An 18018-nucleotide genomic window follows, 5' to 3' on the forward strand; every position below is an offset into this window, starting at 1 on the left:
GGCAGTAGGGAGTGGGGTGAATGAAATGGCATCTTGAAGGGAATTGCTTGATAGAGCAGACGCAGCACGGTTTCATTAAAGGGGAGTCGTGTCTGACAAATTTACTGGAGTTCTATGGGGATGTGTCTAGGGCGGTGGATAGAGGAGAGCCGGTGGATGTGGTCTTTCTGGATTTTCAGAAGGCGTTTGACAAAGTACCTCATAAGAGGTTATTGCAGAAGGTCAGGGGACTTGGAGTTGGGGGTAGGGTGTTAGCGTGGATAGAGGATTGGTTGTCAAATAGGAGGCAGAGAGTGGGGGTCAACGGGTGCTATTCGGATTGGCGGATGGTGACTAGTGGAGTGCCCCAGGGGTCGGTGCTGGGGCCTCAGCTTTTTACCATTTATATAGATGATCTGGAGGAGGGAACCGAGTGTAGGGTGTCGAAATTTGCGGATGACACCAAGATTGGGGGAGCGGCAAATTGTGCGGAGGGTGTGGAGAGTCTGCAGAAGGATCTAGATTGGCTGGGCGAATGGGCCAGGAAATGGCAAATGGAATTTAATGTTGGCAAGTGTGAGGTGGTCCACTTTGGAAGGAAGAATGGTAGGAAGGACTATTACTTAAGTGGCGAAAAACTGCAGCAGGTGACGGTGCAGAGGGACCTCGGGGTCCTTGTGCATGAGTCGCAAAAACCCAGCTTGCAGGTGCAGCAGGTGGTCAGGAAGGCGAATGGGATGCTGGCCTTCATAGCGAAGGGGATTGAATATAAAAGTAGGGAGGTCTTGCTGCAGCTGTATAGGGCATTGGTGAGGCCGCAGCTGGAGTACTGTGTGCAGTTTTGGGTGCTGCACCTGCGCAAAGATATTTTGGCCTTGGAGGGAGTGCAGAGGAGGTTTACTAGGCTGATACCGGAGTTGAGGGGGTTGAGCTATGAGGAGAGGCTGAATAAACTAGGCTTGTACTCGTTAGAGTTTAGAAGAATGAGGGGAGATCTCATTGAGACGTATAAGATGATGAATGGGATGGATAGGATAGAGGTGGAGAGACTCTTCCCGCTCAAAAAAGACAGTAGGACTAGGGGGCACAGCCTCAAGATAAAGGGGGGGCGTTTTAGAATGGAGTTGAGGAGGAACTTCTTCACTCAAAGGGTGGTGAATCTCTGGAATTCTCTACCCGTTGAAGTGGTGGAGGCTGCCTCGCTAAATATTTTCAAGAAGCGGGTTGATGGGTTTTTGATAAGAGAGAGGATTAAGGGTTATGGGGAGAGGGCCGGAAAGTGGAACTGAGCCACGACAGATCAGCCATGATCTTATTGAATGGCGGGGCAGGCTCGAAGGGCCAGATGGCCTACTCCTGCTCCTATTTCTTATGTTCTTATGAAATTGGAGAATCCCAAAACACCAGAAAATGCAAACAAGTCAACATTTTCTGGAGTGCAGGAATATTCCCAGCTATTCCAGAAAACACATTTTTTTTTAATCTGAAACTATAGAATCCCCGCAATGCAAAAGGAGTCCCTTTGGCCCATTAAGTCTGCACCAAAAATCCCACCCTGGGCCCTATCCCCATTATTCCACATATTTACCCTGACACTAAGGGGCAATTGAGCATGACCAATCAAACTAACCCGCACATCTTTGGAATGAGAGGGGAAACTGGAGCATCCAAAAGGTAACCCACACAGATACGGAAGAATATGTAAATTCCACACAGGCCTGAATTGAACCCAGATCCATGGCACTGTGAGGCATGTTAACTGCTGTGCTACCATGCCACCCATTTTGTATCTTCAATACTTACCACCTATAGTTTTCATATACAAATCAATGAGTGGAATTCTTTCATTTTGAGAATAAGGATAGGATTCTCCAAGCTCACCCACATCTGGGGGTTTTGTGGTCCCTTTGCAGTGGGTAAAGTTTTGGTTGAGAACCAAATTCTCTGTTCTTGCTGACAGTGGCAGCAGGGTGTAAACAGCCGCAGAATTCTGCCCTTGTTTGCAGTGGGAATGTGGAGTGTTTCCCACTGCAGAGACCGACAGGAAAACAGGCCAAACTTTTCAACCCCAACCTTATTATTGAAGCACCTGGGGTATTTTTTTACCATATTCAGTGGTGGGACAAAGTGGATGGTAGATATCTGCCACTGATTGAAAAGGTGCCCAACACCTCTGACCCACCATTGAAAAAAGGTGGACTGTTGGAAAATGAAGGTGGATCTCTGCAACCACGTGGAGACCAGAAGATGGATGTCCTGAGAAAGAAGATGGATCTTGAGAACACTCTGAGGCTGGAAGATGGATCCCCTCCCAAGACATCAAATCTAGAAGGTCCACCTGCTCTCCCAGCCCACAGTAGTGGTTTTCAAGAGTTCAGTGTTGCACGTGGTCTCCATCCTGAACTCCAGAGACAGCCCCGGACATTGTTCAGGGAATCCCCACATCTGCACATTTTGTTGTTCCAAAGTGTTTCATGCCGTTGTATTTTCTTGCTGGCATCATGAAGAATCTGACGTGGGGGGTGGCGGGGCTGGTGGCAGGGTGGTCAGGCCTTTATCTACATCCCATTAATAGGGTGAAAATGAGGTTCATGCAGTCCTCTGGCAGGTTTTCCAACCTTCCATGGTGGGCATCAGTGGAAGATCTCATAGTAAATTCATGCCGGTGTGAAACTGATTTCCGGGCCTCCTGTTAAATTCTCCCCCACACCTGATATTGAACCTGTTGTAGGGGCTTGGGAGAATTCTACTCAATGTCCCAGTATACCTTCAGTATAAACGTGTGTCACGCAGAGTTAATGAGTCATCGAGCACGTTTGAAACAGTCAGTTTGCTCTTGTTGGTTCCCCCACGTATTGCTACCTAATTTTCATGTGAGAGTATGTATTTCTCTCTGTAATATGTTCTATATCTCATGTTCATACGATATGGAAGCAGAATTAGACTATTCAGCCCATTAAGTCCACTCTGCTATTCGATCATGGCTGATATGCTCTTCATCCCCATTTTCCTACCTTCTCCCCATAACTTTTCAACCCATTACCAATTAAAAATCTATCTAATTCATCCTTAAATTTACTCACTGTCCCAACATCCACCGCACTTTGAGGTAGCAAATTCCACAGATTCACAACCCTTTGGGAGAAATAGTTTCTCCTTAACTCTGTTTTAAATTTGCTACCCTTTACCCTAAGATATGGCCTCTTGTCCTAGAATGCCCTACCAGCAGAAGCAACCACTCCATATCTACTTTATTCTTACCTTTTATCATCTTGAATACCTCAATTTGATTTGTATACACATATGTAATATACATAATATGTACACATCATAATAGGTACAATACATATTGTAATGTATTTGGTATAAAAACACAGGTAGGCAACATGGATGGTACATTAAATTTCCATAAAGCAAAAACATTTCAATAAAATCTAGTCTAGTCTATAGTCTAACAGAAGGCTTGCAACCACAGACACAGCTGAGTAAAGCAGAGGTTTTCATTGCTGATTCCAAGGCTCCAAATGGTAAAGGAGAAATTGCTTTCCTCACAGATGGACTAATTCAATACTTGATGTTAAATATACTTGGAAAAGACATTCATTTCAGATTCACAGCCATATATAAAAAAATAGGATAGCAAACTTCTCAAGAGTGTAAACTGATTGCAAACAGATTTTTCTGTGGGAACATTTGTGGATCATTAGTCTCCAGTAATCTTCCTGATGCACAGTAACAGTGGTAAACATTTGAAAAATCAATTTCAACTCTCATGTTGGAGAAATATATTCTTACCACTTTTGTCTTCTCAAGAGATTCCTTCTCTTCTTTGGCCTTTTTTCTTAGATCGTGAGAAATTTCTTCCATCTCCTGCCCCAAATGATAAGACATAATTTAACCAAAAGTGTCCATTAAAAGCAGGTACATAGATGGTTGGTCTCTCTACCTAGTCTGTCATTTAAAATGATGGAAGACCACGGTATGAAAAACTAACGATAGTTCAATCAATTTGAGAATGCATTAATGTTGTCATCTGGTACAACACAATGAAAATGTTTGAAAGTTACAAATAATGGACAAATTGTAAGATCTTACATTGAGCACAGAATCCCTACAGTGCAGCTAAAGGTTATTTGCCCATCGAATCTGCACTGCCTCTCTGAAAGAGCATCCTACCCAGACCTTTTATCCCCATAATCCCACAGGTATACCCCACCAATCCCACAAAACTACACCTCTTGGGATACTAAAGGGCAATTTAGTATGGCCAATCCACCTAGATTGCACATCTTTGGAGTGTGGAAGGGAACTGGAACACCGGGAGAAAACCCATGCAGACATGGGGAAAACATGCAAACTTCACAAAGACAGACAGTTACCCAAGACTGGAATTGAACTGCTGTGCTAACCACTGTGCCATCCACATCTTGTAGACAACATTGGTAGATGGAATTAATCTACAGGTCAGCTCTAAATGAATGGTGAAACAAGCTTTGAGGGGCTGAATGGCGTACTCCATTTCTTATATTGCTGCTTTCACAATATATATTCTTTAAGCTCTTTTTTCCCTTTGGGGCTGGGAAACCTACCTTGATTTCAAATGCGGGTCTCAACCCTGCACAATGCTGGGAGTTGTAGTAACCTGACAGTGCTTTTTGCTGTATTTAGACAGTTAATAGTCAGAGCGTATGTGTTGTTGAATTATAGAAGGCAGCTGGGGTGCCAATAGGAAGTGCACTTAGCATTGAAGCTATAGCCTGCAGTTGGAGCTCAGGGAGAGAGCTTGGTGTCCTTGTCAGCATCTTTTACAAAACTGCAAAAAAAAGCTCCACCTGCCAGACAAGTTGGTATTGTGGCAGCATAGGGGCGAAACGGTGGGGTCGGTGAAGGGCAAAAGCAATCTTGGAGATCTGGTCCTCTGGGCTTGGCACCGGGAGGCCACCTCCCGGCATCTGCCATGCTGCCAATTTGGATAAAGTCTTGATCATGGCCTTAATTGGTCTGTTGATTGTGTTAATAAACTACTTGCTGCTTTCAGAAAATGGCCAGAAGTCAAGAGTATGGAGGAGAACCAGCAAACACCCAGAGGGTTGAGGAACTCTGCATCTCCCTGCCTCTGCCCCTTCCCTTGTATCAGCACCAAAATTCTGTCCCATATGCTTGAACCACTGCACAAAGGGGAAACTCACAACGGATTAAATCAGTCTACTTTATAGATGGATTACTGTGTACATTATAAGGCTCCAGATATCCAGGGAAATTAAAATTCAGTATTTAATTTTCACATTATCACTAGAACATCTGGTCACAAGGGTTTAGGGCACCAGAATTCTTTATTTCAGTTCAGATGCTTGATACGATAAGTATTAGATCTGGCGTGACCTTTAATTTACCCAGAACAGTCTCCACACAGTCAACAGTTTAGATTCTGGGTAGATGTCTTCACATCCCTGAATATATTTGGCAAGTTGACTGAGAATTCTGTCAACAATTTAAAATGCTCATGCATTTGTAACCATTGGAACACCACTCTGTCCGAAATTTACAAATATGTGAAGGTTACCTCAGTGTACCATTTCAAACTCTATTTTTCTATTAAATACGGTAACATATCCTGGGGCAGTGAGAACATTTCTTATGCAACAGCCCCTAGGTGGCATCGGTATGCCACAATTTTTGTACATTTAAAAACAATTAAAATGTTAAATTCATATATATTGTCGAGAAAGAATTAAATTGGGCAGCTAATGGTGTATGGAAGACCCACCACTCAGAACGACAGGCCAGTAACTCATAAATGGCATCAATGCAAATTAGTTACCGCATCCAATGTCATTCAGTTACCACCAATAGCCAGTGCACGCCCTTTACAGAAAAATTCAAATCAAAAGCTACAGAGTATTTAACAATACCTACCTGCTGTTAAATATAATGAGATTTTTTTTTAAACATGATTTTCCTACAGCAGGTTTTGGTCTAGCATATATAGTGTGGCATATAAAGGAGACTTTTTTAAATAGCTGAAAGACATTGTACAGTAAACAACACAATCTTCCACAGACACAAACTCCTAGTTCACACTTTCTCTAAACACATCTGCTGTCAATCATCGCACCCACTACATTACCAAACATGGAATGGATGCATACACATGGAAAACCAGGCTTCAATCTGAATAAAAAACCCATTATTTCTGTTGCTGTGAGACGCGAGATGATATTACGTGATATATTAAAAACTGTTTGCTTTATAAATCTGAAAGAATCCCGGTTGCAGTTTGCCTGGATAGACAGCAGGTGATAAAGCCTTGCATTTTAACAACGGAATTTAAATTTGTAAGTGGGACTGGAAGCAATTTAATAATAGCTGCCGTCAGTCTTCAATAAACTCCATTCTGAGTTAAGTGTCCACCAGCTGACTAAAGCACTTGGCTATCACTTTGTGCTTCAGTCAACTCTCCGTTGCCTGGTTAAGAAAACAGTGGAAGGTTCTAGCAACACATATAGGCTTACGGAGATCTGCTATCAATCCTGTGGGGGGCTCTGGAAATATAACCTCTGAAATGCAACTGGTCAAGGTTGAATAATCCAGGTGATGATAGATAGATACCCTGGAGTATAACTCAATTTCTGTCACATACATTAGGGAATTTCTTTATGGTTTTATTTCTTTTTCTGAAAGTTTTACCTGCGGTTATTTTCTGCCCTGATGAGAATTTTGTCACAGTGAAAGCTTCGCACAACTCATGGAAGGAAAAGAGTTAAAAGGCTGAGAAAGTGCATCTTTTGTCCAAGGTATACGGGTTAAATTTGAGTTTTCATTTACAATTAACAGACTGGCACACACAGATAATTAAATGGCACCCTGACAATCGATCCTTATCCTACCAAATTTACAACCAGTTTATCAAAGAGAAAACATTGAGGAAAACTCAAAAAATGGATCAGTGAAAAACTTGGCAGAAAGAGGGGTGGAGGCCAGAAAAATGAACTAAGTAAATTAAAATAAAGTGAAGGATTAAGATTAAAATCATGGATTGAAATATTTGCATTCACATAGTACCATCACACTTCTCAAAAAGTTTCAACATATTTCCATGTACAATGAACCAGCTTGAAAGCAATTTCTGCATTTATACAGCACCTTCCATCAGAGAGCTCCAAAGTGGATAACAGGCAAAGTGTATTTTATTCATTGTTGTAATGCAAGACACAAAACAGTCAAGCTGCACACACCAAGCTCCTACAGACAAGGGGCAGGAATCTCCAGCTGTGTTCGCCACAAGACCGGAAATTCTCTCTTGAGCTCAATGGACCTCGAATTGTCCGCCAAGTTTTCTGTCTAACCCACTATGATTCCCGTGGCAGGTGAGACGGGAGAATTTTGCCCATGAAGTTAAATGACCAAATATTCTGTTGGCTGATAATCTATTAATTGCTTTGTTAGAGATCTCGGTTGAGGGATAATTTTTTTAAAAACTTTATTCCAATCCAATCAAGTCAAATTAAACCCAATTCAGAGTCCCAACAAGTTGGGACATTCCTGATCCAAGCTGACAAGACAGGGCTCTCACCACCTGTCTTGGGCTTGATCTACATGATCCAAGCGGTTGAGGGATAAACATTATAGGTGGGGACAGCAGCAACCTTGAGTACTGTAAGACCCCTCAAACAGTGCCAAGATAATTGGTTAGTTCATCTACTTTTAGTGGTGTTGATTAAGAAAGGAATGTTGATTACCTCACTCATCTTTGAATGGTCCATGGAATTTTTAATATCCACCTGAACTACTGAAAGATGAGTCCGTTCAATGTATCACTGAATATTAATATGCCGCATTTCATAGTGATTGACACAAAATAATCACAGGCAGGCTTAATTTCCTTCAATTCCATCTGACCTTCAATTCAACCAGCCCATACTTGCATGATCAGAACAGTCTCCAATATTAGATGTGAATCTGTGATTGGACAGCACCTACTGAACAACCCTGAGTGTGCAAAGAATTGTATAAACAACGAATTTAATACTATGAATGGGATTTTCTGCACCCCCGTGCAGCTTATTTCACTACGGCGGCGATGGCCTGTGATTGGCCAGTGGTTTGATCTAATAGTCCCGGTGCTGGCAACAAGTTTTCCTATTTATCGCACCCATCGCTGGCAGGAAACCTGTGGCAAGGGTAGCCATTGACGGGGATGGAAGACCCATCAGAGGGAACAGCCAAAAAATATTGAGCTAGAAGTTGGGCTTGTAATGTGGTTCACTAACAATTGCTAGAAGCTACATGTATTCTTGCAGGGCCCTATGCTTTACAACCAGAGTATGTTCATTCTGCTGCACCTTTTTCAATTCAACAAAAGCATGAGGGACAAGAGTCCCTGATCGTTTACATTGGTCAAGGCAATGCCTTGACCAGAGTCAACTTGCTTTTTTTGAATTTAATCCAAAGCTGGGAGAAAACCATTCCCTGGTGCAGGCTCCATGGCAATGCTTTGACCAAGCAGAGTCTACATGCCAACCAATCAGCATCTTTCTCTCATGCATTATAAATTGGTGTTCCCTTTGAAGTTTGCTATCTGTCCTGTTGAGTGCAAGATGAAAAGCTTCAACAGTATGTCTCTTTTTCAGCAATACCCAGAAATAACTTGCTTGGCTTTCCCCTTACCTGTATGGATGGTGAACCCACCAATTGCCTTTAATTGGCCTGGCCCTTCACAAAACTGCATGGGCATGTCTAGTGCATGTTGCATGGGTTCAGGACTCAGAACTGAAAGCGGCCAGGTCAACTGAAAACCCTAAATTAAAAAATTCCACCAGTGGGTAGGTAATTGGTACTAACTTCAATGAGTGGGGTGGGGTCAGAACAGAAAAGACTACTGATTGATATTGGGAGCATTAAAGGGGAAAAGGGGTCATTGTAATAGGATAAGGTGTTGGATGGAATGCTGTATTTCTTTTTAAGACTTTTGTGGAACCAGTAACACCACAAATGATTATCATCAGACATCTAAACAATTAAAAACATACCTCACGTATCCTGTGTTTCTCAGGCATCCAGATTCCTTGGAAACCCTATCTGGCAAATCTGTCATGGCCAGGCAGTCTTATTTATCTTATAACCAGCTCAATAACGTTTATATATTATCCATTTCTTCTTCCAGTATATAAAATTTTGCACTAATCAGCTCTACAATTCATTGAGCATTGTCCAGCCCACTTGTACTTTTTTCTTTAGTTCTTTAGCTGCTCACTCTAGTTTAAATATAATCTATAGAAGCCTCAAACTCGCTCTGCATATTTGAATTCAGGTCATTTGTAAAGATTATAAATAGTTCCTCAAAAATGCCAACATCCTCAATGAACTCTACTTCAGTCATCTTCCCTATTCTTCTGACATGGCCTAAGGAACATGATGATAGCAACAGAGATTTGTAGGGATGTTCCTCAGCTGTCATAGCTCTTGGGTTTAGTCTCAGATCAGTTTGACAGAACTGGAAGAAAGGGGGTGTGGAGCTCTGGGATCTCAAAGCACATGTGAGCGGAATGAGGAGGAGTGGGTTACACTAGATATGTCCCTTGGATGAAATATCATCAATCAATCATATTCACTTCATAATCCACAGTGGCTGAAAAGAATATGAAGGATATCAACATCAACATCGATCCACCCCACAGCACCAGCCCATTTCAATGAGCTGTCACTCTCTTCTGGTGAAGGTTAGGCTTTATCTCAAGGGCGTAATCCACAATCTCAAGCTGCTTCACTGCTAAATCACCCCGGGAGTCTTACCTCACTGTTGATTGGAGCAACAGCGGTTGGAATTAAGTTACATTCACATAACTTAGTCATCTTTAAAATTAATTTGAATTAACAGGCAATAACACTGGAATAATTCTTGATTCTTGATTGATGTTTGGAAAATTGGTACTTAATTATTTCAGCGTTTGGATTTATTAGTGATGATCTTCTGGTCCCGCCACTACCGAATTCTCTCACTTCAGGCACTCTTCCTATCTTCTTCAAATCTACTGTCATTGCCCCTTTAGAGCCCTGTTGTTATTGCAAACAGTAGCCCAATCTCCAACATTGCTTCTTCTCCAAAATCCTTCAACATTTTGTCACCTCACAAATCTATTCCCATCTTTCCTGAAATTGTACGTTGGAATCCTCAAATCGGATACCAAAGAGCTGAAACAGACCTCAGCAAAGCCACATATCGCATTTGTTGTAACTGTGAGCTGGATAAACTATATTTTTTCATTCTTTTCGATTGAATTTTAGCCAGAGAACACTGGCAATGTCTTCTCTTAGTCCTCCTATCCCATTACCTCTGTTTGGCCCAAGTATTTGACCTTGCACTCCCTCCTATTTCTCATCTGGAAGTTGTTCCTCGGTGATATCACCTACTTTGCTCAGTACACTGGTGATATCCAGCTTCAGTGGAGTGCTACCTCACACAATCCCTCTGCTGCCTTTTGACTGGCAGGACTTTCCCCCAACTAAATATTGGGAAGAAAGGACCTCACTTCCCCACTTCATCTGCTACTAAAACCATCATCCATGTTACCTCCAGACATAACTACTCCAACACACGCCTGACTGGCCTTCAATTTTCTACTTTCTGTAAACTGGAAATCATTCAAAACTTGTACCATGTCCCGCTTAGCCATCACTTCTGCGCTGACTTTTCTTTATTCATTTTATGGGACGTGAGCATCACTGGTTGGCCCAGCATTCATTGCCCAACCCCAACCGCCTCCATTTCAGAGGGTATTTGAGAGTCAGCCACATTGCTGTGGATTTGGAATCACATGTAGACCAGACCAGGTAAGGCCAGCAGATATCCTTCCCTTAAGGACACTGTGAACCAGATCAGTTTTTACAACAATTGACAATGGTTTCATGGTCATCATTTGACTTTTAATTCCAAATTTTACCATTTACCATGATGAGATGGCACGTCCCTGGGTCTTGTCCTGGGTCTCTGGATAACCAGTCCAGTGACAAAACCACTATGCCACTGTCTCCCCTGTTCTCATCCTTGTTTTCAAAGCACTCCGGAGTCTTATCCTTCTCAGCCTCCATCAGCTGTCCAAGAAAGCTGTGCTCCTCTAATTCTGGTCTCTTGAGCATCCCTGACTTTAGTTGTTCCACCATTCAGTCACCTGGGCTCTATGCTCCAAGATTCCCTCTGCTTCTCCACCGTATCTTATTCAGTCTTCAAGAATACCTTAAAACTTACCTCATTGACTAAGCTTCTGGCCATCTGTCCTAAGATCACATTGTGTGGCCTGGGTGCCAAATTTACTTTTGATAAGGCTCCCATTTTTCTGTATCCTTATTAAAGGCACTATATAAACAAAAGTTTTTGTCATCATTGTGGTCCCTTGGGTCAAGCTGTAACTGCAAATGTTTGCATTGGAATTAGTTAATCATAAAAAAAGCTGCAATTTTGAAACTGTGATACACAGCCAGATATGCAACATCTGTGCAATTCCTGCTATAAAATGTAGTGGCGGCATTTTTTTAAAAGAAAGAAAGACACAGAATACTGTTTTCAATTTTGGATGCTTCATTCCAATACAAACTATCCAATAAGATTTTTTTCTCTTTCCCCCATGTAATTAATTCCCATGAGGCAAAGATTAAGGAGTATAATTGTAGGCTTACCTCTGCAATATAAATTTTCATTTGGACATAATAGATTCATCAACTATCGCGTGATACTAGTGACCACTACATCTGATGAAAATAATTTGCTGCATTATAGGGCAGCACAAACTATATTATCTGTGCAAATGTTTTGACAGTGTTAAGATAAAAGAGTAAACATAATTTACTGGGGTTAATCATTGACAAATTAATGATTGTGATGAACTTTTCCTGAAATGCACATTTCTCTCACGTTACGACAATCAAGAAATACCACTAGCGAAAGTGTTGGTGAAATATTTCAATTGATTGGCTGATTACAGAGAGGAAGTCAAAGCTGAGAACAGTCAATTTCTTGATATTGGACATACACCTTTCTGGATTCCTTGGTACAATCACAGTGAATGATGCAGAAACAGTTCTTATGTTATTATGGAAAAAATATATACCCTTCATCGCTTGTCAACAAATTGTGGGATGAACACTTACATCATTTTCTTAAATCAATATTCAATTTCCAGAACAAAATACATAATGTGATGTTGAACAAAAATGGATCGTGTAAACAATGGGTGGCATTCTTCCAGGCTGGCAGGTTCAGTGGCTGGGGAAAATGTGGCAGGGGGCTCAGAAACTGGTTTCATGCTGGTATGAATTTAAAGTGGGATCTTCCCATGGTCCCCACCGCAGCAGATTGGAAAACCAATCAGAGAAAGAATAAGGGAGAAGCAGAGGGAATCCCCGGAGCATAGAGCCCAGGCCACTGAATGCATGGCTGACAACGATGGAACAACGAAAGTCAGGGATGCTCAAGAGACCAGAATTGGAGAGCACAGTTTTCTTGGACAGCTGATGGAGACCAGGAGGGATAAGACTCTGGAGGGCTTGAAAACAAGGATGAGGATTCTGTAATTGAGGCATCACATAACCAGGAGCCGAAGAGGTTAGACAAAGGGAGGCTGTCTCATAATGGTTTTTGTTACTGGGCTACCTCATTTGCATCACGTTAATGGCATGCAGTTGATAGTCTAATCACCCTCCCCCAACACCAGATTCTCTGTGATGGGAAAATACGAAAGCATAGAACATATTTGGAACAACTTGACATGCAGTTGCTGGGACTCATGCACAATGCCTGGGGCTGCTTCCAAAGTTCAAGATGGGCAATCCTTGCCTCTGAAACACCATAGAAGTAGACCAGGGGAGCAACTACAGGTGGACCTTCCAGATTCAGCGTCCGTGAAAGGCACCATCTTCCTGTCTCAGTTCTCCTGGATTTCCAACTTCATTTTCAGGTGATCTGTCTTCTTTTGTCAATTGTAAGTCAGTGACATTGGGTGCCTTTTCAATAAGGCACCCAGGTAGGACAGCAGACAATGCGTCATTATCCCTGTCCCACCACCAAATACAGCGTAAAACACCCGGGTGGATAATTAATTAGGTTGGGGCCAGAAGATTTGGTGTGTTTTCTCATCAGCCTCCATAAAGGGAAGCATTCCACATTCCCACCCCCATCATGTGTCCAAGTCTCAAAATCGAAGAATTCTGTCCAATGTTGCTTTTTTGCCTATTTACACTTATAGTGGAATATTGTAAGGGGCAGGTCATGTCTCACCAACTCAACTGAGTTTTTTGAAGAGGTGACAAAGATAATTGATGAGGGAAGGGCTGTGGGTGTAGTTTATATGGATTTCACTAAGGCATTTGACAAAGTCCCACGTTATAAAAACTAAAATCACATGGGATTTGGGGTGGACTGGCTAGGTGGATATAGAACGGGCTTTGTTACGGTATTATGTGGAGATGTCGGCATTGGCTACGGTAGGCAGAGATAGAAAAATGCTTTTCAGAGTGGAGATCTATAGCTAGTGGTGTTCCACATGGATCAGTGCTGGGACCTCTGTTGTTTGTAGTATGTATAAATGATTCGGAGGAAAATGTGCATGATCTGATTAGTAAGTTTGTGAATGACACAAAGATTGGTGGAGTTGCTGATAGTGCTGGGGATTGCCAGAGGATACGACTGAATATAAATAGATTGGAGACTTGGGCATAGAAATGGCAGATGGAGTTTAATCCAGACAAATGTGAAGTGATGCATTTGGAGGATCAAATTGAGATGTGAATTACAATGTGAATGGCAGAACCCTTAGGAATATTAACATACAGAGGGATATGGGTGTGCAGGTCCACAGTTCCCAAAATGTAAAGGAAAGTAAAAGTAAAATAGAGTTTATTTATTAGTCACAAGCAGGCTTACATTCACACTGCAATGAAGTTACTGTGAAAATTCCCTAGTCGCCACATTCCAGCATCTGTTTGGGTATACTGAGGGAGAATTTAGAATGGCCAATTCATCTAACCTGCACATCGTTTGGACTATGGGACGAAACCAGAGCATCTGGAGGAAACCCATGCAGACACAGGGAGAATGTGTAAACTCCACACAGGCAGTAACCCAATCCGGGAATCGAACCTAGCTTCCTGGCACTGTGAGGCAGCAGTGGTAACCATTGTGCCACCGTGCCACCCCGGTGGCAGTACAGGTAGCCAAAATGATTAAAAAAGCATTTGACATGCTTGCCTTCATCAGCTGGGACGCTGAGTGCAAAAGTTGGAAAATCATGTTACAGCTATATAGAACCTTAGTTAGGCTGCATTTGGAGCATTGCATGCAATTCTGGTCATCACACTACCAGAAGGACATGGAAGCCTTAGAGAGAGTGCAAAGAAGGTTCACCAGGATGTTGCTGGGTCTCGAGGGCGTTGACTATGAGGTTGAATAAACTAGGATTTTTTGTTCACTGGAAAGACGGAGACTGAGGGGAGACCTGATAGAGGTCTACAAAATTATGTGGGGCACAGACAGAGTGGATAGTCAGAGGCTTTTCCCTCGGGTGGAAGTGTCACTTACAAGGGGTTCCCAGGTTTAAGGTAAGAGGCGAAACATTTAAGGGATGTACAGGGGAAGTTTTTCCATGCAGAGTGTGGTGGATGCCTGGAACATGCTGCTAGAGGAAGTGGTGGAAGAAGGCATATTACCAATATTTAAGAGGCATCTGGATGGGCAAATGAAGAGGGAGGGACTGGAGGGAAATGGACTGAGTGAGGGCAGGAGGTTTTTTCTTAAAAGCTTAGTTAGGTGCAGGCTTGGAGGGCCAAAGGGTCTGTTCTTGTCTTGTACTTGTTTTTCGTTCTTCTATTCAAATTTTTGATGTTGGATATGGAAGCTGCATTTGATATTAGGTTGGATTGCACAAGTAAGCAAGGAAATCAACCCTTGGATAACAAGACAGTGAATTAGACCAGAGCTGTAGCATACTGCCTGTATTCCTATCAATAGAAATCCGACTGATATAAAGCTTACTAACCCACTCAATTCCTCCTCCACCCCCACCCATTCAATTTACCCAATCTCCTTGTGGAGTCACAAATTTGTGCATCTCAGTTCCCCCAGATGCTGCTGAACTTTCAAATAAATCTCACTGACTTTTCCTTCAATTAAAATAAAACCTTTGGATACCAGGCACAATAAATGTATGTGTATCAGACTTAAATTGTTCAGAATTTGAAAATGATTTTTTTGTTCATGTCAATTGAAAACATTTACTTTGTATTTGTACAGCATGCGTTGTGGGTTTTTTCATATTATTTCGCAATAAAGATTAATCTTGAGAATCCTGAAAGTTTGATTTTTACACAGAGAAAGAAAAATGCCCCAGTGTCCCAGCTTTGACAAATTATATTTGGGAAAGACTGAATAATAATACTGTAAATGGGATCTAAGTGGCAGCAGCAATCAAAGTGGGGTTAATTCAGAAAATTTGCAATCTCTGTGGAGTTTAATCGGGTTGGACTGATGATAATGAACTGCTCATTGTTTTGGCAAGGGTCCACATAAAATTCCCCAGAAAATATAACAAAATGGTGTAAGTCACTTAATGCTCTGCTTTATTCTTTCATTTGCACCTCACCAGTGGCCATGAGAGAACGATATATTTCAAAAAAATCTGGATAATTCTCAGCCATTAGAGAAAGCAGGACACTGTGAATCCTGGTGGCTGAGAAACAAAAGCTAGACAATGAATCTCGCAGTGCGGACGTGGAACAACGTGACAAGCCTGGCAATAATCAGAGCCTGAAGGTAAATCTCAGAGAAACTATAACTCAATATGAGAAACAAGAGCCTTGCGGTGAACCTCTGCATGGGAGGGTTATGTAGCAGGGAGTGAAGGACAGGAGTGCTGTGAGCATCACAGTGAAATTAAGAACCCAGTTGTTTTGATGAATCTCTGTTCGCAATGTGCCAAATTGGTGCAGAGCTGTGATCAGAGCACTTGAGAGAGACTGGAAAGGATGGGACAAATCACTGCACGAACGGAAAGTGTTGCGGGAGAATTGCTGCGAGAAGCAGGACATGATGACAATGCAGCAGTGTGTCAATGCAGAGAAATAGCAGCATCACAGAATATTACTGTCAGGCAGACAGCATTGTGACTTCAACAACCATCCCCGTGAGGAAAGAGTACAATGAATGTCACAACCAATCCCCATGTTAAACAAGATCCCGACAGTGATCTTATGGAAGCAGCAAATTTGTGGTACTGCAAGGCCATCTTTCTAAATTACCATGAAAAAAGGGAAGGTGGTGCCAAAATCTGGTGTAAAGCATGAATGAATACAGCATTGAGTCATCATTAGAAATTAACAAGTCACTGAGTGAAAACAGCCTTTCGCAGATACATCAACTGCTGTTTGTGGGGCACTAGAGGTGTAGTAGTAAATTAGAGTAACAGAAATGTATCAATGAATATTTGTGACAGAAACTGGCATTAACAATATCACAATGGGATATAAAGAGAGGTGGTTCATTGCAATATTGTCGACTCCACACAGCTCAAAATAATATTGCTGCTAAAAATTGTTCAACTCAAATTATGGCACAATTCTATATAAAATAAATGAAAATGAGGATTTAATACCAAGGAAAATTTGAATGATATGGAATGAAGCAACACAATGTTCAGAAGGTGACACTGTAAATGAGCATGTCATGGTATATATCCCCGTGAGAAGTGTAAAAGCGTTTCAAGCAATGTATCACAAGGGATAAATGGGAATGGTGTGGTGAGCCGGTGTAAAAGAGGAAATTAATTAAAGTGAAAAGTAAAAATCTTAAGAGAATTATGATGCATCAGTAAGAAATGAGATGACAAAAGCAATCAACTCAGTTACTGGTTTCAGCCATTCATGCGACCTCTTTCACTATCGCAGCAATCATTTCTACTTGGCTCATTATTGTAACTTGAGCATAAACCCCAGATCAGGCAACTCAGCAGACTGAATATCAAAACAGCACTTTCCTAATAAGTGCAACTCGCGAGGAAGTGCATTTAACCACTGTTTATTCTTCATCGTGTGAATGCTAACAAGATCTAACGTATTCCAGAAATTGCTGTCAATGTAAAGCATTATGCCAGCAACAACAGAGTGGTGGTGAGACACCATCTGGAGTGTGATCCAATGTTCACTTAACGCTTGCTTCTCAACATTTCTGGAGGGTGAAATGGGACTCTAAATGCAAATGTACTCAGATTGTGTGGAGCTGCATTGTTAACACTGGGAGGACTCAGCCATGTTGTGAATGTTCTGCATGTTGGTGAGGGATTGCTGTAAAGAAAAACAATCCGGTCTTTGGGAAAGGAAATTCCAATTTCTTTTCCACAATCGAGATTTTATTTGGAAAACCGCATTCAGTGCTTGACCAGCTGCTACTGATGACCAATGAGTGTATGAAAAAGCTACCCACAATCTACGCATTGGTATACCTTCAAGTCGTACATCTCAGCTATACAGCACAGCAGCTCTTGCGTACCAGGCACAGCTACCCAGCAATAGCTGTGGAGATATGCTTGAAGAGGTCAAGAATGAGCTGGGAGACACTATCAGAACCGCAACATGATCTTCCCCACAACATTCAACATCTTTGTGGTCAGTGATCATCACAACCGGTGCGCCCTCAATTTTTAACAGTTTAACTCCTTCCAGTTAATACTGGGGTTATCCGCAATGCCAGCCAGCTTGGCATCCAATGCTGCACCAAGGCGGCTAAGATGTTTTATTCAGCAGGACTTTAATTTTACCACTATTGTCACTGATTAAAAATATAATCCTGCATAGTTATTGACTCCCCCAGTGTCCATAAAGCATTGCCTTCACACTGTGCATCATGTGTGAATTGAAAGGACTTTTATTTAATTTCATTGTGAACAAAGCCCCGGACCACCAGATCAAAATCATGCTTCGTGAGTCATTCTCTGGAGGTTCTTATGCTGCCTTTAGCATCTGGACCAATAGTGGGGCAATCTCTGGCCCAGCAACCAC

General features: G+C 41.9%; 1 long non-coding RNA gene across 2 annotated transcripts in view; it reads right to left on the reverse strand.

Annotated features, from left to right (window-relative positions):
• The window catches only part of LOC145356309 (uncharacterized), a 441051-nt gene that overhangs the window by 267049 nt on the left and 155984 nt on the right, over positions 1 to 18018 (reverse strand). For both annotated transcript variants that reach the window (XR_013889118.1, XR_013889119.1), the window contains exon 3: positions 3775 to 3849. This is a non-coding gene — a long non-coding RNA (uncharacterized LOC145356309). The remainder of the gene's footprint in view (positions 1 to 3774; positions 3850 to 18018) is intronic.

The sequence above is a fragment of the Carcharhinus amblyrhynchos genome, chromosome 21 (assembly GCF_965287045.1).
Source record: "Carcharhinus amblyrhynchos chromosome 21, sCarAmb.v2.hapA, whole genome shotgun sequence".
NCBI lineage: Eukaryota > Metazoa > Chordata > Chondrichthyes > Carcharhiniformes > Carcharhinidae > Carcharhinus > Carcharhinus amblyrhynchos.